Here is a 27,491-nt window from a genome sequence, read left to right as displayed (position 1 = left end):
AAATTATGATTTTCTTTCCCTTTACTTCCTCATTCCCTTTCTTGAACCATATGGTAGAAGTGACCTATTACACAAGGCTGCAAGAGCTGTTGGCAGACAAAAATGACACTAGCAGCTGTGCAGAGCTGCAACTTGTAAGGAACTCAAAAGCAGCTGCAACTTTAAGCAGCAACCAAAGTTTGGAGTGCCACCGAGCACGCAGAAGAAGTAAGGACAGATGGGTTAGTGAGGTAGGCAAAAATCTTCATGATCCTCCAAACAATTCACAACTGTGATGACTATTGAATAATGAATTATAAATGGAACAGGTTGCCCAGAGAGGTTGTGGAGTCTCCTTCCCTGGAAATATTCAAAACCTGCCTGGAAGTGGTCCTGTGCCCCCTGCTCTGGGTGTGCCTGCTCAAGCAGAGGGGTTGGATGAGATGATCTCCAGAGGTTCCTTCCAGTCCCTACCATTCCATGATTCTGTGATTCTGTGATATTAATGAATGCATTACCTTATTGACAAAGTATTTAGAATTGATAAAATAGGTTTACCTGTGATCTCTTTTAAAAAGATCCCTGCCCATCACCTCGTTGCTCCTCAAAGTAGGTCTCACATTTTTCAACTAATATTCTCATGAAAAAATGTCTTTTTCCTCTAGCACAAGAATCCTTTTTTTTTTTTCTGACTCTACTTGACTGCAAGAAAAGCAACAGACTATCTCACATTTAATTATTCCTTCACAAACAGAAGAATTTAGAATATATTTAGTGAAATATATTTTTGCAGCAGAAATACTTAGCAGAAAGCTGATGGTTTCAACCAAAAGTAAGAACTTCCCACTTTTCTTTGTAAGACATTAGGCAATAATGAAGAGAACTAACATTACATCTGTACTCTGTACGACTCAAATTGACCTAGGATGGGGAAAGCATAGCTGAACGTGATATTACAAAGGGTTGCACTCAATTATGTAGACAGGATGCTCAGGAAGATGTTTTATAACATAGCGTTTTATATTGATAGTATTGAATATTGATACTACAATTCTATGCACTTCATCTTCTGACAGAAAACTATTTCTGATGTTATGGGGTTGGGTTTGGGTTTTTTTTTTGGGAGGGGGGGCAGTGGCAGTGTTGGTGGTTTCGTTTGCTTGTTAGTTTGTTTTTTTCCCAACATGGGATTAAACAGATACAGAGACTTTAATGGTTTCTAGGGAAATGGAATTGTCACTCTCTAGTCAGCACTACTTTCTAGTGCTATTTTTACGGTCGTTTCCAAGTCTTGATTTATATTTTTTTCCTTTAAAAGCTCATTGAAAATTGTTTTGAATACATACACTCCTATTTGAGGTCCAAAAGTGTTTTCCATCATCCTGAGGACTTTATATATATCAGCCAACTCTTAAACTCATGACTGCAAAATATCTTTTGCTACAGCTGTTGAAATCAGTAATACAGCTTTCTTGACATGATTTCTCATACAAAAAGTGAAACACAGCTATCTACTAAATCAGTACACTTCTTTTTTTCCATGTCTTCTGTCTTTAAAATTCTTTGGCCTCCAGCCTTTATGTAGTTTCACTGCCTATGCATTTGATAACTATAGAATATTTAATATCAGAGAAGAAAGGAAAAAAAGAAGCTTTCTGCCCTAATTTATGTTCTAGTACTGTCACCAACTCTTACAAAACAAGCAAACTGCAGTTTGCACATAGCTCTTGTAAAGGAAAAAAAATTAAGTTAACCTTTAAATATTGTAGGCAGTTGCTGCCTTCTGCTTCACCGAAACATTCTGAAGGAAACTTCCTTACAAACTGTTCTTGAAAGTTACACAGGATAACGTGTCCCTTAACAGCCAAAATAAAGATGTACAAATAATGAAAATATTCTATTATTGAAAGTATTATGAAATCTTCTGTATAGATGGACTGTGAGCTTAATTACAGCAACTTCTGAGTGTCACAGGCATCACTATTCTCTCAGAGTTGAAGACACAGCAACGAAAATATCCATCAGGAGCCAGTTGAGAGATCTATACCAGTTATCACTGCGACCAGATGCTATTTCATCTATGTCACCCAGACACCCAAAAATGTTGCTACGTCCTTATTACTGTAGGTGTATCTGTTTTTAGCTATCTAATGGGGTGTTTCAAATACAGCAGCAAAAAATGTCAATATGAAAAGGTTTAATTAATGATGCAGTTTACTTAAAATGATGCTCTGAATACTTGCTTTGTGGCACACATGTGGAGACAACATACGCACCACTGAATTCTTGTTTCAGAATCCCCACTGTTGAGATGCTGCATCTCAGCTGAAGAACTCTTCTGCAATAGTGTACTAGCAATAGTCTAGCAATAGTCTATGGCCATGTATACAGAATCGCAGTATATTGCCACATATTTTTCTGATAAAGAGCAAAACACTGTGTCAAAACAGGAGTGAACCTTCTTATGGTGAATATGAATACAAATGACAAAATACTCCTTTTGTTTTGATTTTTTCCCTACCACATATAAAACTCTCTCTGTTTGCTATCAAAAAAAAAAAAATCTTAAAAAAATGGAAACTAATGACATTGTTCATAATGGGAAATATCTTTTTGAAAACCATAGGTAGCGAATAATAACCTAAGTAGGCAGCACTGTGCCACAGTGGAGCAAAACAATAACTGTTGTGAAGAAAAGCACTCAATAAAGTAAATATCATTCTACTGAGTTTACAGAATAGTACATGTGTAATGTCACAGCAGGTGGCATTTTAATTATCCTCCAAATAATATACAACATCTTTTGGCTTAATCATATGACAGTACTTATTTGTAGGTCCTGCTTATATATATGTGGGTCCTACTTACATTACAAGAATCAGTGGGGATTTGCACATCCCTTCAGCTTCTATAATATCTTGCAATAATTAGGAAATGTTTAAATGGATGGACGCAGGCTGAATTTATTCCAGTAGCGCTTAGAGGTGGCTGGATGTGAGACAGCTACAGCCAGTTACTTTGATGTGGCATTGTGTATGAGCTAGTACACCCTCCTATACAGTATAACTTTTTGACAGAAATGTTGACCTGCCATCAGCATTTTAATTAGTTCACAGGGTCACTTAGAATCAGGATGAAACTCTCAGTTTCTGAGGAAAATATGACAACAGTTATGTTTTTAGAATGCTGATGAAAATTCAAATTACATTGGTTAGTTTATGATATTCATGATAATGTAAACTGAGCAAAAGGAAGACAAAGATCCCACTGTAGTTTCTACTTTAAGTCTTGGCAAATTCCTTGATCTAGAAAAGACACTGAAATTTGTGTGTAAATCTTGAAAATATGACAAAAAGAAGTCTGATTGTGTTGCTCAGCAGAGGTAGGGCTGAGTAAATGCTTCGTATTCAGCATGTAAGCTTGCACAAAGACCATTCTGCGCTTCTCAGACACTTTAGTTTTAAATGCAGGTGTTTTGAAGTTCATAACTTTAAGGCTTTGGTATTTTCATTTTCCTATCCTATTTAAAAGGATCATAGTGGAAGGATTTGACATAATTATTATATGTCCCTTGTGTCTTATGGATAGGACTTATATAGCCAGGTGCTTCTTGTAAGCACTTTTAATCATTCATTTCTGAAAAGGCAATTATAAATTCCCTATCCATGGTAAACATTTAACCTCTTATGTCAGCAGGGCCTATCTTGTTGTCCTAAAGAGATTTTAGCTGTGAAGTGCAGATGGATTGTATTAAGTGTTTCAGCTCCCTGGAAATTATATGAGCATCCTACCAACATCAGCCTAATCAGAACACTATTTCCACTCTTCTGACTTAAATAGATTTAGTCCAGGATGAGTACAGGGAGGGGAAGAATTGCTTTAACAAATTTCGCTACCAACTGTTCCTCAAACGATACAAAGTGACATTGCTAGTGAATAGAGGGTGCTGACTGTTATCTGTGGTTAATAGCATCTCTCACTAGCCCCCATTCAGCTGCCAGTTAGCACAAAGCCACGTCTGCATGACTTTTAAAGGGTCTGCATTAATACACCCAGCCAATCAATGGTTTCTGCCCCTTCCACAAGGACACTGGTCTGTTACCATTACTAGATGCTGTCAACAGAAAATGACACAGGAGTCACAAAAGGTAAAATGGTGTCAATTTAATCAGAGAGCAGACAAAAGGCAAACAATGCTGCCCTGGAAAGGAGTATAGCAAGGAGACTCAGAGGTTGGCGTAAGCCACACTCGGCAGGTCCCAGTGAAACCAGATTGAAATTCAGTGATACAAAATCCAGCAATGTGACACAGAGGATGAGAGCTGTTGTTTCCATTCAATTAAAATCGGTGACTGCTGCTGGCATAAAATAAATTTAACAAAATACCAAGAGAGTCTGTATTGTAGGTCAAACTATTTTCCTTCTAAACTGAAAGAAAATAAAAGTGGTAAATGAGTTAGTGCCGTTATTGCCTAAATTACATGAAATAATAATAAAAAAAAGTCCTCCTGTAATTTCCTGTTCACTGTGAAGTAAAACAAAACTCTACTGATTGAGATGATTCCAGCATAAAAACTAAGCAACTTTATGAAAATGGGTTGCAAGAAGTTTAGGATTCTTCCATTTGGAATTCTTACTGTGTTGTGAAAAATATTTTCCAAAAACTTGTTTATTTTCAAGGTTTTCTAGAAAAATAACATTATATCAATTCATGTCTGTGTGGAAAATGGAATATATATGTTATTATCAGATCACATAAGGCTTTACAGCCAGTCTAGTTATGAATTTCTTTAACGTGGCTGTCCTATACTGTCAGGATACCCTGACTGTGTAACCTGACTGTGTCAACACAAAGGATGCAGCTTCCTCCTTCCTGTCTGTGATCTTTCTTGTAAGGAAACCTTGGTGCTCAGTCAGGGAGGGATCCAAATAATGTCTGGTGCAATATGCCTGGGTTAGGAGAATGAATCTCACATGTCAGGAGAATGAATATCACATGTTCTGCAGCCTAGATGCAGGTTTACAAACATTTAGCCTCCGGTTCTGTTTGGCTAATGTTGAACACCAGGCAAGAATTCCTACATTTCTTTTCTAAGTGATATAAATTCAAAATGCTATTTGATGTTCCCAGGATCTAGATCAGTTAGAGACATTGTGTGTCTCTCTCCACGATCTACACAAGAAATAGCAAGCTTAGGTTTCTAACGTTAGGTGGGATAACTTTGATCTTTCGTGTGTGTGTACATATAAAACAATCATGTGATAACTGTAAAGGTAATTACTAGGGTTCAGAAAACTCCCAAGATTCTTCTGTCTTCCCTATAAACTACAAAGGTGAAAAGAGATTAGAAAAAAAAATCTATATTTGGTTGTAAATATTCACTTTAAAAATTAAGACTGCAAGTTGCTCAAGTTGATATAAAAATCATCGTCATGTGAACCAGGTGTTTATCAATTACTGGTAATATATGAGAGCTTATATTAATGAACTCTTTGACTAATTTCTCTGTTAAACTTTCCTGTTCTGTTTTACTGATTATGTTTTGGGGTATAGCAAGGATTTTTGAGTATTTGCAAAGAGTTTTACATACATATAGTTCCATGACCTAGATAATATGACTAGAACTGAGTTGAGTATTCTGAAGACCTTTCTGGTCATCTGTGTATCATTTCTGCATGTAAACTACTTCAAAAATAAATGAAAGTAACTGTAATCAAAATGACTTTGTAAAATATAAAGTGACGAGGGCAGGTGCCAGCCTGGTAATAGCTCTTTAGTAATATGGCATCCTACTGTGAAAAACAGCTGGACTGTGATTTATGAATGAGGATTCATTAAAAAAACATCAGTATAATCTTGCATAGACAATTAATCTGGTGGGAAGCCACCTAAACTTGGATCCAGTGTAAGGCAGACTGCTGCTTTTCTGAAATAGCATGGTCACTCTCCTTGATGAGGGAGTAACTTGTGTTGTAAGCAGTCACAAGTAAGTAGACAGTGACATGAGTTGAAGGTATAACTGCCTAAACCTAGTGTTGTTCAGAACTTATCCTTGGCTTTACCTACCCTAACATCAGGTGCCTGAAAGACAAGCAGTTATCATAAACTAGGTGTCTATGCCTCCTATATAATAGACAGAATGAGGTCTCTCTAGGAAGAGATATATATCCCATACTAAAACTTTGTATGGGATCACTTGTGCCCTGGATGGGCATCTTTTTCTCTATTGGCGGACATTTTGTTTTTCAGCATAAGCTCCTTATTTTCAGGAGATTTAAAGTTAGATAACACAAAATGGAAGCCTAATTTAATGATGTTCTAGCTAATATATGAGCAGCGTGAAGGTTTACACAAAAGTGTGATTTTAAAAAGCTACTTTCATGAACTTTAACACTAAAACATATCAGAAAATATGTTTGGAAATTAGAATCGTGGTGATGGAAACATTACTGAGAGTAAGAAAAAGAAAAATCAAGAAAAATTTTTCAATCTTTCAGTGTACAGTCATTGGATCTCATGTGTGATAGAAATTTTGTACTTAGGTTTTATCTATTTGAAGCAGTATCTTTCCTACGGAGTGTAATTCAAATTGATTTGGGTAATAATACCTTTAGTAGGTCTGAGAAGAGAGGAAAAAAGCTTCAGTACTGATTTTTGATGCAAATTGATTTAGATGAATAGTAGATTAATTTTATTATATAATGATAGATACATGATAAACAAATCCAATGTGGTTTTATTAGCCTATCCTTAACATGGAAAAAAGATTAACTTTGCACTCAATTTTTTTTAGTCTTTCTGAGCAATAATTGTCTCTTACTGTTTCTCTGCCTATAGGTTATTCACAGAGAAGAAAGCAAGATATTCCATGAAGATATTGCATGACATTTGACACTACAGCACACTTACTGTATACACACTTGTATTTTATCTTGCTTTTCTAGAGATTAATTTTATATTACATTGCAATAGCAGCAACTACTAATGAAATAAAAATGTACAATATAAAATTTTTATATTATTTTTATATGTATTATAAATTTAGATCTATTTATATACATATACATTATAAATTTTTATTATAACATAGTCGGCATAAAGTACTGGAGTACACATGGCACATTTCTTTACTAGAATACATGACTTCCAGTGTATCTGACTTTTTACTGGGCTATGTCTAGTAATTATTTTTAATTAGAAAATTGATATTTGATTTCTAAATCACACAATAACAGGTTGTTATTAATATGGATATAACAGTGAAACAGTAGATGCTGAATAAATTTATGAACCTCTGAGGTGCTACTCAGCCATGTAACCCATGTTATACATCCCCTTTTATGAGGTGTGATGGAAAATATTCTGTTTTTCTGAAGCAAAGCATTACTCAGGTGTACACAGACATTTGTTCCAAAACAAATGTAATGAAACTGCCGAAACAGCTTGCACACACTTTTTTTTTTTTTTTGTGGCTGAGAAATAAAAAACAATTAAACCCCCTTGGAAACATAGCACAGTGCTAATGGTTTCAGTATAATAAAAATCTTGGAGCTAGAATTGTAAGAAATGGGATTCCAGAGATTTTAGACATGTGCATGAGCTTCCACAGATTCCAAGCCTGTTCCTGTTTATCCATCAGGCTTCTGTATGAACTACAAACTGAAGTCATTGTATAACTGCACCTTCAAAACACCTAATGCCTAACTTTCTGAACTCAGGAATGAGTGGGGTCACTAAAAATCTGATATGACAATCACCAGATCTAAAGCTGGAGTCACTTTCTAAATATTCATATTTAATTTGGAAATGATTACTATGTATCTATCCTACAAAGTGATTAGCGTGAGAATATTTTAAATGTGCGAGCCTTTGTATTCATAACTTTGCCAGCAGAATTCTTTAACAATAATGAGAATAGAAAAAATGGCACAAATATTAAAAAAAAAATGTTTAAATTGTATTTACATACAAAGCTAAAAAATTCACAAAACCCCCTCTAATTGTTTTGTGCTGTTTTTTGTTGGGATATTGTGTGTGTGTGTGGAATGGATCCCAAATGCAGCCACTACGGGCACTGTTCCAGTTTTGTCATGAGTCTGGATTAAAAACTTCTTCCAGACAGCATTTTTTCCACTGTTGAGGTAGAAGTTGAAGATAAGCCAAGTCAAGTACATCCTGAAAAATTCCTATTTCTCAAATTCTTAAGGGAGTCTAGATGATTAGTTCATATGTGTATCTACAAAGCAGAAGTCTAAAGTTATTAAAGTTAATCCCATCCTATGCATATGTTTGAGGAGAGATGTTACACTTGGTTTCAATGCAGATATAAGCAAAATATTGCATATGGATCTGCAATAGAGTCAGAAATACCATGACTGACTTCCAGACTTCTTCCCACTTATTCTTGTTTTATTTGCACTATGCTGAAATCCATAGGACGAGTTTTGACTTGTTGTATTTTTAGAGTAGAGCATTAACTACTTGACTCATTAATATACCTTGGACATTCAACACCTTAAGAGAAAGCAGTCTGATCTAGTTTCTGATCTGATCCTTTCATAGCATTTTTGTAGGCTCTAGGATTTTTGACCAGAAAAGTGTATTAAAATGTCAGAAAAAGAAAAGACATTTCAAATCCAGTAATACAAAAGATGACATATTTTGCCTGTTTTCAGATGAAAAACTGCCTATTATTGATGCAGTAAATGGTTTTCAGTTTGAATGGATTTATTTCTCAACTTCACTGACAACTTAGAGGGAAAAAGAATAACATGCAGGAGTACTTAAGCAATAAAGCATCAAGCTTTAAAATACAAGAGGGCTGGGACAACCCAGTCACTCATTACAAACCACTTCTCCATGGCTGCATTAGAGACAGAAGGTCGTGCTCATACATGAATCTCTGCAGAAATTAAAAAAAAAAAAAAAATAGTTCAGGAGGTGTTTCTGATAGTTTTACAGCTCAAATACACTGTTCATATCCCAACTTATGTCCAAGCCTATTTTATGGCTATTTTCTAATTTTAGTATTAAACTCTACAAATGATATTTTTCTGTAAATGCATTCAGTGAAAAATGTAATTTAGCTAGATTAAATTGTAAATTACTTTCTATTTGATCAAAGGGGTTGTTTAAATAGTCTAGGACTGCAACTGAGTACCCAGACAGGATGAAGGCCTGAGTACCCAAGCCGATCTCATTGCTGATCCTGCTTTCAGGCAGAGACCTCCTGCAGTTGTTCCAGCCTGAAGTATCACACAATCCTATTCAATTCTCATAATAGAAAACCTTTTTGTATTCATCCCTGTTCCAAGAATTACATAGCATTTCTATAGTTCAAAAGTACTTTTTTGCTTATCTATATGTCGTGTCATGAGCGGGGAGGGCAGGTGAAGGGCGGCTTCCCCTCCCGTCACCTTTTCTCTCCCTCAGGGGTAGCAGCGGCCTCCAGCCTACCCCTGCTGGGCCCTGGCCCCTCGGTAGCTGTCCCCTGCCCTGGGCTCCCTCGGACTCGATGGCCAGGTGGGACCCGCGGTGCGGGCAGCTCTGGCGGGGCCCCCTCTGAGGAGAGGAGAGCCCCGCAGCGAGGTGGCTGCCTGAGGCAGAGTCGTGGGCCATGGCATGGCCCCTAGCGCTCCCCACAAGCGCCCCAGCTGCAGCGCAGGCCGCTACAGTGCTGGGCTGGTGAGGGGCACTCACAGGCCTAGCCCCGCGGGCCTTCCTGGGGATCCTCGGGGGGGTTCTACAGAACGCCTGAAAAACAGACTGCCTTAAAGCACAAAGCCTGAAAAACTGCCCAAAAAACAGCCAACCTTAAAGCACAAAGCTCCTTCTTCCAAGCTGGTTTGTGTTGGTCAGCAGTGCAAAGCCCAGGTGTGGAAGGAGATCTTAGCATTTAACCCGAGGGAATGGCAGGAAGATGTGCCAGGGGAGGTTTAGATCGGATATTAGGAAAAGGTTCTTCACTCAGAGGTGGAGCACTAGAACGTGCTCCCCAGCAAGGCAGTCATGGCACCAAGCCTGACGCTATTCAAGAAGCACTTGGACAACACCCCCAGACGTATGGTGTGAATTTGGGATTGTCCTCTGCAGGGACAGGAGTTGGACTCCAAGATCCTTGGGGGTCCCTTCCAACTCAGGGCATTCTATGATTCTCAGAGGGTCATGATCAATGGAGAAGAGTCTGGATGGAGGTCTGTCACTAGTGGTGTTCCCCAGGGGTCTGTGCTGGGTCCTGTCCTGTTCAACATATTCATCAATGACCTGGACTAAGGGACAGAGTGTAACATCAGTTAGTTTGCTGATGATACCAAGCTGGGAGGAGTGGCTGATACACCAGAAGGCTGTGCTGCCATCCAGCGAGAACTGGACATGCTGGAGAGCTGGGCTGAGGGGAACCTCATGAAATTCAACAAGAGCAAGTGCAAGGTCCTGCCCCTGGGGAGGAACAACCCCATGCACCTGTACAGGTTGGGGGCTGAACTACTGGAAAGCAGCTCTGTTGAGAAGGACCTGGGAGTGCTGGTGGACAACAAGCTGACCCTGAGCCAGCAATGTGCCCTTGTGGCCAGGAAGGCCAACGGTATCCTGCAGTCCATAAAAAGGATTGTGGCCAGAAGGTCGAGGGAGGTTATCCTGCCCCTCTACTCTGCCCTAGTGAGGCCACATTTGGAGTCTGGTCTCCGTGTTTCAAGAAAGATGTGGAACTCCATGAGCAAGTCCAGCAGAGAGCTTCCAATATGATCAGGGAACTGGAGCACCTCTCTTATGAGGAAAGGCTGAGAGACCTGGGTTTGTTCAGCCTGGAGAAGAGAAGACTGAGGTGGTATCTTATCAGTACTTGTAAATATCTGAAGGGTGGGTGTCAGGAGTATGGGATTGGACTCTTTTCAGTGGTGCCCAATGACAGGACAAGGGGCAATGGGCACAAATTGGAACACAGGAAAGGTCCACCTGAATATGAGGAAAATCTTCTTTCCTGTGAGGGTGCCAGAGCAGTGGAACAGGTTGCCCAGGGGGGTTGTGGAGTCTCCTTCCCTGGAGACATTCAAAACCTGTTGGGATGCGTTCCTGTGCCCCCTGCTCTAGGTGCACCTGCTCAAGCAGGGGGGTTGGACAAGGTGATCTCCAGAGGTCCCTTCCAACCCCTGCCATTTTATATGCATTGTTCTGTCTTTGTAGTGCAAACTGTGCCAGAAAACATTATAGACTGAATCATCACTGAAAACAACAAATCTGCAAATCTACACACCATTGTAATTTCTACATGCCCAACAATGAGGTATTTTCCTTTTCAGGAAACCATCCTATATTCTATTCTTGCATTTACTTTTCTTTACGAACTCTTGAACAATAGTTGCTTCAGGAAAGGTAAGAACTTGAGAATGTTATAGCAAAAGGGGAGGAGAATCACAGAGACGTCTGTAAGAAGAACTATTCCACATTATGAATGTGTCTCAAAATTTCTACAAGAATGAAAATGTAACAATTCAAGGAAATAAAAGGGTTGAGCTGAGGGCTGTTTGAGGAGTCTTCATCAGTACAAGGGAGTAACAGGTCCTTAAACATGCACATGTAGAGGACAGTAGTAGTATTTTCAAGAGACAATAAGACCATTGTTGTGGACACCTTAAGCACCTCTAAGAGGATATGAGAATATCTTTGTGTGCAAAGAGGATCTGAGCTGAACCCTGAGAAAGAAAGGCAAAATGCAAAGTTTGAATGGAAGAGCTACTTAAGACACATAATTATATGTTGACTTTAAAATCTTTATTAAATTGTTTCTACTGTGTTGAGATTCTATTTATTTCTGATTACGACGTCTAAAAAGAGGAAAAGAATTTGAAAGTGGTGGCAACATGTTCAGTGCAAAAGAAACAATTCTGCCAGTTAGGGAATTTTTAGATGTGTATTGGGATGTCAGTGCTGGGTTTGGGCCATTTATTTCTTTGAGTGTATTTCCTGCATAGTATCCACTTTTACTGTTGCTCCAGAAGGAGTGAATGATATTTTCTTCAGGAGATGCAGCAGGCACAACTTTATTCCGGCTCTCTGAATCTTAGAAATATTAGATACTCTGCCACTCAGTTTTTCCCCATTGGGACCAGGGAGATACCAATTTTAAACTGGTGAATATTAGCTCTGAGTTATTTTTTTCATATTTTAAAAATATTTTAACTCTACCTATTAGCCAAAAAAAGAAAAAAAGAAAATCCAATCTGAAGTAATTTATGAGAAGCAGCTGACTTTTGCTCTTTGTGATGATGATGTACAAAAGCTCCTTGAAAACGATCAGGATTTAGTACTTCCACATACACGTAATCATCTTCAAGATGACAGAAAAAAAGGACTTCATTAATTCTTACATCTAGGTTTTTTTTCTCAGGAATACTGTAAATAGCTTCTGGTTTTCCCAGTGCACAAAGTAATAGATTGGCTCTTGATGACAATGTTTAAGAGCATCTCAGACTTCAAATGAGTTTATCAGGTCAGTTCACCACATATAGACAGCACCTCCCATCCAGCCACCTTCCTTCCATATTACAGACACAGCGAGGAGGAAAGTGTCAGTTTCCCCCAAAATGCTTATTCAGGTTTCAGATACCTGATTCAAACAAAGTGTTTTCAGACACTCCTGGTATATTTTAGGACTGTAGTCACTCTAAGCTACTCCTACGGTCATTGAAAGCCTATACCATGTTCCTACAAGTGATTCAGTCCAATTCTGACTGTCATTTTTTAATGATTTTCCTCCTTCTCTCTCTCTGGACAAAAATATGACTAAAGGTTCTAATTTAAAGCTTTTCTTTAATTGTACAGAAGGAATCTGGGTCCAAATGTCCAGTATCTACTTCAAGAGCCAGTTAACAAGAAAAAAGAAATATTGAAGAGTGAATTATGGCATAATTCTTCTAAACCCCTTGTGTCTTTTCAAAGATGATGTTCATATGAGATTTTGCAAACATAAAGTAAAATATTTTGCAAATAATGTACATTTCAAAAAGTTGTGGTAGTCATTAGAATGGTTTCTACTTTCATGGCCTCCTTGTCCCAAGATATTGCTGTAAATGTGTTACAAGTTCTCTCAAAGCTTGTTGCCTTGTACCAAAGCTGTGAAAGCAAATGCAATTGAAAAGCACATTCAGAGAGGGAACATTACCATCTGTGGACTCACTCAGAAACATTTCTGTCTTTGATACTATCAAACAGTGGGTTTATACTATCCCCTTCCAGCTGCCCCTGCCAGGTCCTTCTGCCACATTCCCTGTGCATTACGTCTAGAAGTGCATATTTGTATTGGTTTAATAGGCTTGTCTGGAACTTTATCTTTAGATGAAGATAACCTAACACTGTTGGAAGAATTGTACACTGGTTACCACAGATGGAATTTGTCTGGACAATCACTTTAAGAAAAAAGAATGGCTTTCTTAGAATAACTACATCCTTGAGCTTTCTTCCTCCTTCCATTTTTATTCGTAATGTAGTAAGGGGTGTGAAAGTCTTGCTGTATGGTGGAAATTGTTATTCATGAGGAATCCAGTCTTGGAGAGATGCACAAACAGTAGAGATTCTTGAAGAAAATATTTTAAAGGATTGTAAGTACTATAGGGTAAGTAATTTTTAGCCCTGTAAGTCCTGTTCTGTGCTTAAGGTTGTCGTATATTGAATGAAGGGTTGAACAAACTCTGAAAGATCTTTCTCATTTCCCACTCCCATGGATGCATGGGCAAAATCAGTCAGGCTGGGAAAATAAAGAGATAATGAGAAGCTAAGTGTCTATTTACATTTCCAAGAGGCTGTATTTGTTTAGATGTGATAGTTCCGTTGTAACTTTAGAGGTTAAAAGGGAATTTCACCTGAAGTCCTTGGTGAAGGACTATTGATCCAGAAAAAAGGAAAAACATGAAAGATAGCAAAATAACCTTCTTCCACAGAGGCGCAAAAAGTATAAAATCAGATTTTTTTCTAGAGCTCTCCAGCCAAAACAAGAAAATGAAAAAAGGAAAGAAAAGAAAAGAAAAAAACTAACAAGAAAAGCTAAACAAAATTTTAAAATGGGATATACAAGAAGTTGTCAGTATATAAGACAGGTACTGTAGATGTACAGGTTTTTTTCTAGACAGACAGATAAATGACAGATACTTACAAACTTCTATGCACATAGATAAGAGCTTGCTATTCTGAAGGAGCACCATGATCCACTGCTGGGTTGAACAGGTTGGCAGAGGTTAAACCCTCTTGCTTTCCAACTGACCTCAGATAATTCTGGGAGGTTGGAGGCGGCTGGGCTTAACTTCTGATTAACTCCAACATGTTATTGTGACTAGGTTCCTTTTACATTCTCAGAAACAGAATTAAGACTCAAAGTGGAGTCAAGTGACAAGTCACTTCATTTGGCCAGAAACAGGTACAGGAGAGAAAAGCAAAGAAAGAGAGAAAAAAAAAGGTGAAAAAGGGAACGAGAGGGAGAGAGTGGGACTGTTGCGATAGCTGTCACCACAGATCTGCAGCAGTCCATCCAGTCTGGGCAGGGGGAAGCCCGGGCGTCTGATGCATCTTTGAAACCAGTGGAGGGGGGGTTGTTCCAGAACGCACCCCTCGTCGTCTCTGCTGTTTTCCCCTTTTATAAGGTTGCTCTCTTGCATAGTCAGTAACTGTTCTGCATACCCCTGCCTCCCATTCGGCAGTGGGGCCCATGCCCAGTACTGTCACTAGGGGGTGCTTGAAAGTTCTAGACGGTCTAAGCCCCCCCCCAATATGTTGTCAGTCGACCCTGGGCCCGGGCGTATGCGCAGAGGACGAGTACTCTGTGATAACGGACGTGGTCGAGCTTGGTGATTAAACTGTTCCGTTCAGCTGCCATAGTCATCAGGCTTTAGTAGTGAAACTTGCCTGCCAACAATGTTGAGACAAGTTTCTAGTCCCTGACAAGGAGTAAAGAGGTTGGAGCTTTTTTTCAGGATTGTGGGGTTTCTTATTTCTATTTTAAAGCTTAAAGCATCCTTAAAAAAAGCTAAAACAGGCCAGGATTTACCTTTTTTTTTTTTTAAATAAAAGTTCCCAGAATATCCTGGTGGATTATTCAAGTACATTTACATTTACAGACAATCACTGCAACCACTAATCAAATGTATGGAAAACTGGCATCTGAAATTGAATGAATACAATTACACACTTTAAATAGATGCATTTATTCCAGTATGTTTTATTTGTTGTGATCTTTTTAAATGCTGAGGTAAAAGCTTCTGTTTGTTATGCTGTTTTTACAAAACCATTTGTTAACCAGCTCATGTAAAATCAATGAGTATCAGTGGAAGACTATGCTGAAGCTTACTGATGTAATTTCTGAATAAGAGAAGTGAGAAGAATTTGTACTTGTAAATTCTTATTTAGTGCCAGTATTATGTGGAGGTGGGCAAACCAAATTTATATATTAGGACATAATGTTATGGTACAAACACCTAAGATGGCATATAACTGCTTCAGTTAGATAACAGAGATGCACTAAATGTTGAACAAAGAACATAGCACAGAGGAACACACTTTTTATTCTTTCTCTGGCCACTCTTCCTCTGTTATTTGGTCCAAATCAAAGCCTTGTCTGGCTTTTAAAACTAATTGAACTCCTCAGTTTTCAAAAGCCTTTCGTTTCATCATTGTTCCTTCAACTTACTAAAAAAAGCGGATGGTGACATATTTCTATTCTAAACAGCTGTACAGGAGCTATTACAGTATGTATTTGTCATAGAGTCTTGCTAATTGAAACATAAAGCACAGATTATGCAGATCAAAAACACCTTCCCAGTGACTAAATTAATCCATGTTTTTCAGAGTACAAACACAGTGCTAGTGGTTTCTTTAAGAAATCTGGCTTTCTAGATCAGTTAAACATCAAACACCCCTACTTTGCACACAAAGTGCCTTCATAATAAACAAAATACACTGCTCGGTTTTTATGTCTTGTGCACATCATGGAATCTTTCTGGAGAAAGACTTTGGTGACGCCTCGTGGAAAATTGAAAGTTCTCTTCAAGTAATTCTGCAAGCATCATCAAGTAATTGTTTTTCCTTTCTTATTGTAAGATGCATTATCTAAGATAACAGCTGTTGTATCTCTGTTATGAATCTTAGTCTCTAAAGGTAATAACCCATTATTTGTGCATGACGCCTATTCTAAGTCATGGTATACACTACCCTTTCACTCCTTTTATTATTTAAGGGCAGGAAGGGGGCATTAATGGCAGTATTTCCATTTTGGTCTCTGTAGTCATGAATGTCTTTTTCAGTCTTAAAGCAATTTATCTAGCCTGAGTCATCCCTAGAGGACTACAGCAATGTTTTTTTCTTATCCTCCCCTCCAAGTTATGAAATAAGTTTATCATTCCACACTATAGTTAACCCAGTTAACTGTAAAGATAACAATATCTATATACATGGGCTAAACATCAGGCACGGCACAATTCTTGTTTATGCTTGAGCATTTTCTCTCCATGATTTGCACTGTCTTCATATCTGTTAATTATAATTCTCTTATATGACAGTTAATGGGTGAAAAGAAAGGGTGAAGGTTTGTGGGAGTGGGAGTGGGCTTTTTAAATGTGATTGGAAAGAACTTAGCTCTGAATAAAAAGATGTGCTTATGTTGGGTCAATTTACCACCCATATACTTTTTGCATGTAACTGAAAAAAAAAGAGAGAATGGAGGGTGTAAGAAAGACAAGAAAATTAAATATTGTAAAGATATCCTTAAACAGTCAATTAGAATAATTTTTTTTTTCTTTTTAACCAGAAAAGGGGAACATTTCAAGTAAAATGAGTTCTGTATGTTGTGTATTTCTTTTTCTCTAAGCATCCTGTACTGGATATTCTCAGAAGTAAAATTAGGATTGGACTGCAGTTTACAGGTACAGTATGGATGCTCTTATTTTTCTTATCTGGATTTGTCCAGACTGGATAATAGTTGGTTCTATGAAAGACTTGATGTGAAATCTAAATATAATAATTATTTTAACATGCCAATCAACTATAAATCTGGTTTTTATTCTCCTCCACTCCTCTTCTGTGCCCATTCCAAGTCAATGAAACAATGGAAGGAAAGAGAGCAGAAAGGCATTGATGGTGGCTTCATGACGAAGGCCAGCTTTGCACTTCATGCAGGAATGTACCTGTTATGCTTGAAGTATACCATATACTCCCCAAAAATTACACTGTTTACAACCAGAAATTACTGTTTGAGATTGAGTAAGATAGAATTTTCTTAGAATTTACAAATAAATCTTTTTTTTTAGTATATGAGTTAATTTGCAAATTGATTAAAAAAATTTAGTAATTTCTATCAGAAAATGTCACAAATTTTTAAAATAAAATAATTCTTCAGGCCTGTTCCTTTGTAAAAATCTCATTGATAGCTTCTATGTGGGCATCACATATTATCTAAATACTCAGTTTTGTGGTTGTTTTTTTTTTCCTGGTATTTCACATAAACGAGAATTTAGTTTCAGTGCCTTGAAAGTGAAAGACTAACTACTTTTTTTCAAAATTGTATTTAATTTCATTATTGGACACAAGAACAGTACTATTTTTGAGGAGTTTTGTAGGCCTAATTTTATTTACTTTAAAATTACTACTGTTTATGCTACTTTTCATTCTCTTTCCTTCTTACAGATATCTTCCCTGATTATGCTTTTTTATATGTTATGTAATGACAACTCTATTTAGTACATCTTTTTCTGTCCTTGAAGCAGAAGAATGAGTGTTATATATGCCCAAATTTTAATTTAATTCCTTTAGATGCTCATTATACAGGACCTGGAAGGCTAGAACCTTTATCCTTTTGATTTCAAATGTTCCAGAATTTCAAGTTCTTCCTGCTTTTGCATAAATAGGTGAAAATGAGAAAACTCTCCTCCAGTCAGCAGTTCAAAGATAGCTGATTAGGTTTTACAGAGAAAAAAAACCCTAGTAATGTCAATTTGTGAGCTCAATTCAAGTTTCCTCTGACAAAAGCATCAAGGTTAACTGAACAGAATAGAAGTGATAAGAATATAGTTATCATTCTTATTATTCATTTGTTAGTTATTCTTGCCTGTTATCTGCTGCAGATTGCTAATAGTAGGTACTTTACTGAAAAGAGCAAAGGCATAGTAAAGCTAAAACCCTTTAGTATTTTAGCAGAAGAGTTCACCTAATTAATTGGTTTCTTGGTTCAGGTTATTGTAGGTAATGCAATGGAAGACACAAGTCTTTTCTTAAGAGTTTTCAGACTACTATAGTTAAAAACATTGGGGTTTTTATCTGGAGGAATCAATTACCATATTCTTCATCTGATAGTCATTCTGATTAGGCGTCCTCCCTTCAGCTCTGTGGAGTAACTCTGTCAAAAGATACTGTAGAGTAACTTTCCAGAATCAGTAAGAATACCTCAAATCATTCCCATTTTTGACTGCAGGTATACTCTTTAGGTCTTTGGCACACTGAAAATTCAGTAAACTTGACAAAAACTGTTATTTGGAAGTCTTGTGGGATATCATTTCCATATATCATTAGTTTTCAGCATGTCTTTTTAACCACTGTTGTCAGTGATACTGATGCTTCTCATTTTCATATCAAAAATGTTAAAGTTATACAACACACAGTGAAACAGGTTTAACATTGTAAAATGTTATTTCATTAATAATTTCTTCATTACATCTAAACCAATCTCAGATTGATTACTCTTTCATTTCTTCTTGTTTATCTACAAATGAATCTTTTCAGTTCATTTACTGCATTTATTCATAAGAAGATTCTTATGAATTGTTCTAATAAGTTAAAAAATTGTCTGAGTTGTACATTTTTTGTAATTTTACAAAACTGAAGTTATATCTTACTAATAGTTATACATGATCATTTTTATCTCTAGCTTTTAATTAGTTTTCTACATCTATCTGATTTAGAGATGCTTTGTAGTAGGCTGGAAATCCTGTACAGTCAACAATAGTACTGTTTCAGGTAATCTAGTTAATGTTTATAACTATAATGACTTAAGGAGCTTTCCTGGATAAAAGGATTGGTTGCATTAAAGACAATGGAGTCTGCTTCAGCAGTGAGAAGCCTGGTTAAAATACTGACATTCCTATTATGCTTAACAGATATTACCAGGTCTAGTCTTCATCAAGAAACAGGAGAAAATAATTATCTCCCCAAAGTATAAATATGCACATTTATGTGCATGTATGTCACACATACATAAATATGCTTTCACTCGTAAGTGTAGTGCATACAAAATAAGGAAAAAAACCAAACCAAACCCCAGAACAGGAGAAGGAGCATGGAATAGTGCACTGAATTTTGAAAATCCAAAATTAATAAACTAAACCAATATGTGGGTGCATGTTTGTGTATGTTTTCAAGTGAGACTCATATTTAGCACTGTCTTAGCATAGTTAGGTTCCATACAGAAAGTGAGAACAGAGTAAAGCAAATTTATTTTCACCGTCAGTTTTGGCTTCATCCTTCCCCTGTTGTATGTTCATCGTAAATACAAACATAAGAAAGCTCAGAGCTTAGAAAAGACCTTTTTTGATGTCCAGCAGAAATATGGCCTCTATTTCCTAAGAACATTGCCACCCATCTCAGTTATGAGATTTTATCTTGTGGTACTTATTAAATTTTCTCAGCGGGTTGCTATGTTCTGCAACACATAGCCAGCTCTTCACTTCCATAATACAACATCTAAGCTCCACAAAGGATCCACTGTCTGTAGAATCCTAAATACAGTCCTTACACAGAGGAAGCACTCTCATCAGACCCCATCTGATAAGAACATCATAGGAGCATTATCTGGCAGTGGGGTTAGTATCTTTAGCCTAGTCACGTAGAACTGTGATAATTGAGGTCTCTCAGCCTGGTCACAGCTGGTGTCATTCTTCTGCAGTTTGTTAGCCCGTAGGAATAATAAATACAGCTGTGTTGCACCAAAAGTCAAATTGTGCCAAAATATACAGAAGTATGACTCAGGAAATGTTTTTGATATTTTGCTCATCTACTCATTTCTTCTTGCTTGCTAATAACTGTTGCCAGATATTTCTTTCACCTTTCTTCTAACCTTTTTCCAGTTTAGCTTGTTAAGATTTTTTTACTTTTTTATTTTTTGCCAAGATATACACTTCTTCATGGAAGTCAAAAGTTTTCATGGAAAATACTAGTTACGATAAAACTTTCTAGGCTTCAGGGTGAAATTATTAATTATAGAAGGCCACTCCATGGAATAGCCACAGGCTTAGTGGTTCAGTTAATCATCTCAAGAGCGAGCAAAATTTTAATGTCTACACTAAGTTATTCAAAGCAAGAATTAAGTTTGGACTTTCCTAAAGTCAAGCAAGTACCCTACATGCCTCTGTGTCCTTGAAGAGACTGTTTGCTTTATGGTAAATTTCAGTTTTATGCTGGTGGAAACTGAAAATAATTTTCAAACTCTTGACATTATATATGTAAAACAGAATTCTTGTTTACCAGACAGTTTTAATATTTCTGATAAAATTTCCTTCTTTACTTCCCACAACCCCAACCTATGGTGATCTCCTGCATTCTGACAGCTCAAAAGCCTTTTGTTTATCTTTACCGTACAATAATTCAAATAACATTGTTCAGGGTTTGAAACCCAGTGCAGTCCATAGTTCTTTTCTGATGTAAATATTCACAAAGACTCCTTTTCTTTGAATCCAGATAAAAAGTGATATTCACAACATACTTACAGTACAATGGAAAAGTAGAAATAAAAGAATACTTGACACAAGCACATGAAATATCAGATACTGCCTAAACATATCTAAGGCATAAATCCTACAGTTCAGCTGACAGTTATATTTCAACCTCCAATTCCCCAAATGAAGGGAAATTATACAAATGGGGCAAGTAGGAGAGAAAGAGCGTTCATTTGCTTTGCTCAAACATATTACTATCTGTAATGGCCAAAAGTATCCCCAATAGTCACCAGCTGTTTCTCCACAGGTCTCACATGGATTTTGTATTATATCTGTCAGCTTCTTATACCTGGGATATCTCAGAGGAACTCAGATGACACTTCAAGATTCTGTTTAGGCTACTGGTTTGGGTTCTGTATTTATTTATTTATTTTTGAGCAAGGGTAACGTATGAATATAAGCCTGGAATAGAATTCTTTAGTGCCAGGGGCAGCTAGGTCAGATAAATCTTTCATGTACCCCTCACCAGTGCAATTGCATTCTGAAAATGTTACTATGATGCAAAGTTACCGTAAGTAGAGAATGGTTATTATATATTTTGATTATTTTCTTTTTAATTACAATTACTAATTCTAATGGCAGTTATGTAATCTTATAGTCACAATAACATACACTTAGAAACTACCTTTGATATCTACATGTGTTGTGGTTTAACCCCTGCTGGCAACTAAGCACCACGCATCCACTCGTTCACTCACCCTGCCAGCAGGACAGGGGGAAGAAAATTGGCAGGGTAAAAGTGACAAAACTTGTGGATTGAGATAAGGACAGTTTAATAATTGAAATAAAATATAATAACATTAACAATAATAAATTGTAATGAAAAGGAAAATAACAGAGAGAGAGAGAAATAAAAATGAAGGATGACAAGTGATGCAAATGAAAGCAATTGCTCACCACCAAACAACCAATGCCCAGCCAGTCCCCAAGCAGCAGCCCCCTGGCTAACCTTAACCCTAGTTTATATACTGAGCAAGACTTCATATAGTATGGGATATCCCTTTGGTCAGCTGGGGCCAGCTGCCCTACCTGTGTCCCCTCCCAGCTTCTTGCGCACCCCCAGAACACTCACTGGTGGGGTGGGGTGAGGAGCAGAAAAGACCTTGACCCTGTGTAAGCCCTGCTCAACAGTAACACATCCCTCTATCATCAACACTATTTCCAGCACAAATGCAAACATAGCCCTACACTAGCTACTATGAAGAAGACAAACTCTAGTCCAGCCAAAACCAGCACGACATGTAATTTAGAAAGTCATTAATTTAAACCAAAATTTTTAGTTTCTGTTTGAAAGTAATGTAAACAGGTATGATTTCATAGTTGAATAGCTGTAGCAATTTCCATTGCTTCTAAGCATTCAGGAAGACTTTAATTCTTAAAATGCATTCCCAATGCCAAAAGGAAAGTGCAATTTATAGCTGCTGGAACATAAGCATCTGCTATGTTCTTTTTCCATATTAGGTCTTTCTTTCTATCTGATACAAAAGCAGGCTTTTTTAAACATCATTCTCACCAGGCTTTGTGGCAAAATGTCTCAATTCAGAAAACGGTACTTATGAATTGTTTAGTTGTGTCTTTCTCTTGCTTTACAAAGACAACTCCACAGAATTTCTTTCTGAAATACCTTCTAAGCCACAGAACAGGAATTTCCTGTGTTGCCTAGGAAACAGCTTTAGGTAAACCAAAAAGCCACACTTAGTTTGGTATTAAAAGGATGACTTGGAGAATTACACTGGTATAATTTCAGAGTTGTAAGTGTGCTGGCATATATTATCACAGAATGACAGAATCATAGAATGGTGGGGGTTGGAAGGGACCTCTGGAGATCACCTTGTCCAACCCCCCTGCTTGAGCAGGTGCACCTAGAGCAGGGGGCACAGGAACGCATCCAGACAGGTTTTGAATGTCTCCAGGGAAGGAGACTCCACAAGCTCCCTGGGCAGCCTGTGCCACTGCTCTGGCACCCTCACAGGAAAGAAGATTTTCCTCATATTCAGGTGGAACTTCCTGTGTTTCAACTTGTGCCCTTTGCCCCTTGGCCTGTCATTGGGCACCACTACTGAAAAAGTCTGGCACCATCTCTTGCTACCCACCCTTCAGATATTTACAAGTACTGATAAGATACCACCTCAGTCTTCTCTTCTCCAGGCTGAACAAACCCAGGTCTCTCAGCCTTTCCTCATAAGGGAGGTGCTCCAGTTCCCTGATCATCCTCGTAGCTCTCCGCTGGACTTGCTCAAGCAGTTCCCTGTCTTTCTTGAAACAGGGACACCAGAACTGGACACAGTACTACAGATGTGGCCTCACTAGGGCAGAGTAGAGGGGCAGGATAACCTCCCTCGACCTTCTGGCCACAATCCTTTTTATGGACTGCAGGATACCGTTGGCCTTCCTGGCCACAAGGGCACATTGCTGGCTCAGGGTCAGCTTGTTGTCCACCAGCACTCCCAGGTCCTTCTCAACAGAGCTGCTTTCCAGTAGTTCAGCCCCCAACCTGTACAGGTGCATGGGGTTATTCCTCCCCAGGGGCAGGACCTTGCACTTGCTCTTGTTGAATTTCATGAGGTTCCCCTCAGCCCAGCTCTCCAGCATGTCCAGGTCTCGCTGGATGGCAGCACAACCTTCTGGTGTATCAGCCACTCCTCCCAGCTTGGTATCATCAGCAAACTTGCTGAGGTTACACTCTGTCCCATCATCCAGGTAATTGATGAATATACCGAACAGAAACATTTTGATGGTGTAGCTAGTAAAATTTCTACAAACATGGATTGTTACTGTTGGTAGTAGGCATCTCTATATTATTTCATTATGAATGAAATAATAATTATAATATTGCTGGTGAGCCGTTTGCCAGAAGGGCACTGAATTACATGGACTCAATGGACAGCTGCCAAGGAATTTTTTGCCAGATAGTTTGTGGACTGATTATGGATCCTTCATAGGCTACAGACTAGTTCAAAGCAATCATTACTTACCAGAGAATCTTCAAGCATCTGCTTGTAAGGAAGCATCAAGATCAAATTAATTACGGACTCACCAGTTAACACAGCTCCAGACAGAGTGCTGTGAATCTGGTAGGTGGCATCAGGATTTCTTTGGATTACTGTCTCAGGTGCTTTTCTCAGGACACACGTTACTTGCTTGACTTTTAACACCTAGTGTCCTTTAAAATGCTCTAAAGTGTACCTCTTGCAAACTCCCTGTCTTATTTGCCAGCCTGTTTGGATGTCCTAAGTACCCTAGGGCATTTCAAACAGTATCAGATAAGTAAATTTAGGTAACTGTATAGATGCCAAATTCAAAATATTGAATGGAATTTGGAGCTGTCAGGCTTCACATTAGTGATTTGTTAATTTCATTTACTCCTGTGCAGGAGTCTCATGTCATTTTAGAAGCCCCACGGACCTCACTTCACCATCTATCAGCCTCTGTGGATGTCTTGGACATTATAGTGACACCAGGTGCCTATGTTGTCTAAACTCTGCCCTTGATTTCTAAAAGCTAGAAATCTGTGTCTGAGATAGTTCTTCCGGTGACCAGTTCAGTGCTCACACAAAATCAACAAGTGTCATTTGTGATGCCCTTCAGCTGCCTGGCTGCTAGGCATACCCTGCAGGCTCAAGCAGGTGTATGTCTTCCACAGGTCTTCTGACATATCTGCTAATACATTTTGGAGATTTTGGATACCCTAGGTTCTCCAAAGATGCATAAACTCCCTTTACAATCAGTCAGTGGAGAGAAATAACTGTTCATGGGCATTGGTCCAAACACTCTGAGACACCAACCGTAGGATAAAACAAAATGAACCTGGAGGTGATTTTCTCAGAACTTAGATATCCAACACACAAGTTTTTATCACTGTTTCAAATGCTGTAGGAAAAGCCTTTCATATGTGGCTGATAAATATGTCTTGGGAACTGTGGGGGATCTGTGTCCTGGAGTAGCAAATGGAACACAGACAGGATAGCCAACCACATTTTTAATGGTACTGCAAAGGGACAGCTGAATCAAGACCTTAACTTTTAGAAACCAAAGCTAGGGCAGAAGAATCCCCCCACTAGCCTAGTGGAAGAATGCTGAAGTTGACTGGAATTATGTGAATTCTTGAAAAAGGACTGAACCTGCAGCCTTTCAAAGAGAGGGCTTTCATGACTAATTCCAGGAGGGGACTAAGGCTGGAGAAATCTGGCTAAATCCACCTACCCTGTGCTGAAATATAGATGGGTATAATTTCAGATACATCCTGCTCCTCACTCTTCCTGTTGTGTGAATTATGTTCTGAGAATATCTGAAAGCACTGTGAAAGATGTGTGCAGATAGATGCAATTTTCCCTACGCTCTGATGTGTCTATATCCTGGGATGGTATGGCTGTAAGCCTTCTAAAGTGAAGCTGGTTCACAGCCAACTGGTTTGGAGCATATGCACAGTAAGCCTGCATCTTTCTACATGTACATGTATGTACCTACACCTTCTTTCATTTCTATAAAGACAAGAGGTCTGATTATGGCAGAATTTATGAAAAAAAAAAACGTTTGAAAATAAATTATGAACTAATATAAGACCTGAAGAAAAAACTAAGTTTTATTATAAATGGGGAATGAGTCAATAAATGGTATGATGCTGAAGCCCTTTAAACGTGTGTTTTGATTGGCATAGATGCCCTTGAAACATTTGGGATGAAATATACAGTTCCTATACTAAGATTTACTAATTTTACTTAATCTTTTCATGGCTCTATCTCATAAAATAATTTTTCTCTGGTGTTTCAGGATGTCTTAATGATATCAAATACTAAAAATTTTTTTCAAGAAAACATAAAAATACTATAAAGGAGATTCAGATTATTGTATCCCACTGACCTTTGCTTTGTTCAGAAACTCATCTGGGACAAAATCTGGGGTTTTTTCTCACATTTTTTTAAATTTCTATGTTCACTTATTAGTATGATTATTTTTTACTATCCTTGCAAAGTAGCCTGTGAGGGAGTGTATGTAGTGTGTGTCTGTAAGAGAGGACTAAAGTATTGGAGTACAAACAACCTTTAAACACTTTACTTTTGTGAAAAGTAGCAAAATAATGCATTTTCTGGAGACCAAGATGACTGTTGGATAGAACACCTTGGTACTCACCATAGATGCATAAATCTTTTGAAATTCTCTCTCTAATCATTTATTATGTTCTAGCTTTTTAGTATATTAAAATCATATATAATGAAGTCCAGAACTAGTCTTCTTACATGATATTAATTGTGCCCATAAAGACCCCTATGGGAGAGTCAACCCTGATTAAGTACTTTCAGCACTATTAGCTACAATAAATCTAATATACTGTTGGCTTTAAGTATTATTTATACATACACAATTATGGGCTTGGAGTTTCCAACTCCGTTAAAAAAATTGTTAAATTTTTATTGATTAGTAAAAACAGCATCATGCGCTTTGTGGTGAGTGTGAAATATATCAAGAAATTCTGTAAACTTACTTTTATCATAGTTGCCAAGATGTTGCCCTGGTATGCATAGGCTGTAACGAAACATAAGACACATAGCTTCAGGAGAAAAGAGGTCACAAATAAATTATTTTTAAGGTAAGGATAAATTTCAACTCCACAACCAAGAACAGGTTGAATCTTTCATAAATATTTTATTGAATCAATTGATTTACAAATAGTAACAATTTTGTTAGAGGAGGAAAACAGGAAGAGTCTTTGGTTATGTAGCAATTGCACTGCAATACAAGTGCAATGGCTAGAAGGCTCTGACTAAATTAAATTAGGTAAGGTTTAAATTCAGAGCTGTTGACAAAGAAGTAATAGATTGACAATTTCTGTAGGAACTTGAAGTCTAGGTTGCTCCATAGCCCTCTTTTAGGTAGCAAGACAGACTAAGTGAATAGTTTATTTTTCTGTATGGACCAAAGTATACAATGTGCTTACCAATATACGTGTGTAAGCATAAAAACACTAGAAGAAAATAAAATATATACTAAAAATATATTTTTTTATGATTAGCCAAGGCTTTCCTTCTATATAAAAGCATGTATTTCTGGATTTTTTTTTCAGACCTGTTTCACCTGCTGGAGATGTATATCTGTTTTAATAGCCTAGACAGGGTGATTTCAATTATACAGGTTTGTACCTAAAATTAGATGAGATCAATTGAGGTCCACAGGTAAACCTGGAGGTTTGCACCAACTGTACACACTTCATCTGTACAACTAGAATGAACCTTGCCTTTATATATATAGGTTTTTTAAAGACTTCCTTTAAAATGCATATTATAGGTTATTTCTGCTTGTTTTGTGAAAACTAAGTCCTCAGCTTTCATGAGAGTTGCCCTGTACTTTGGTTTGCAGTAGTTTGCTTTGCCTTTTCTTTAGCTTATGTAACTTTGGCAGCTCAGAATGTTTCTTTCTTTGTAAAGCATAGCACATCCTACAGTTTTATATAAATGATTGTTAGTAATAATAAAGCAGCTGTATTTTCTATTAGTGCTAATATTTACCAAGGGTAAAATTAATTCCCAGTTCCTCAGAGAGTCTGAGTGATAGGATTTTGTGTAAAGCACAACAAAACCAAGATGAGAGTATACATAAATATCAGAGGTTATTAACAGATAATTCAGATATTTTGGACTTTACTGATAATAAGTCAAAGACAGTAATATATTTATTTTCATTGTCTAATCCTAGTGTACAAGTAGGCTCAAGGTTCTTAGGAAATGAGGTAGTTTATCTTTATTCTTAGTACAGCAGTAGCACTTCAGCAA

This window comes from Phalacrocorax aristotelis, chromosome 1 (genome assembly GCF_949628215.1).
Source record: "Phalacrocorax aristotelis chromosome 1, bGulAri2.1, whole genome shotgun sequence".
Classification (NCBI taxonomy): domain Eukaryota; kingdom Metazoa; phylum Chordata; class Aves; order Suliformes; family Phalacrocoracidae; genus Phalacrocorax; species Phalacrocorax aristotelis.
Note: the sequence above shows the minus strand (reverse complement) of the source record.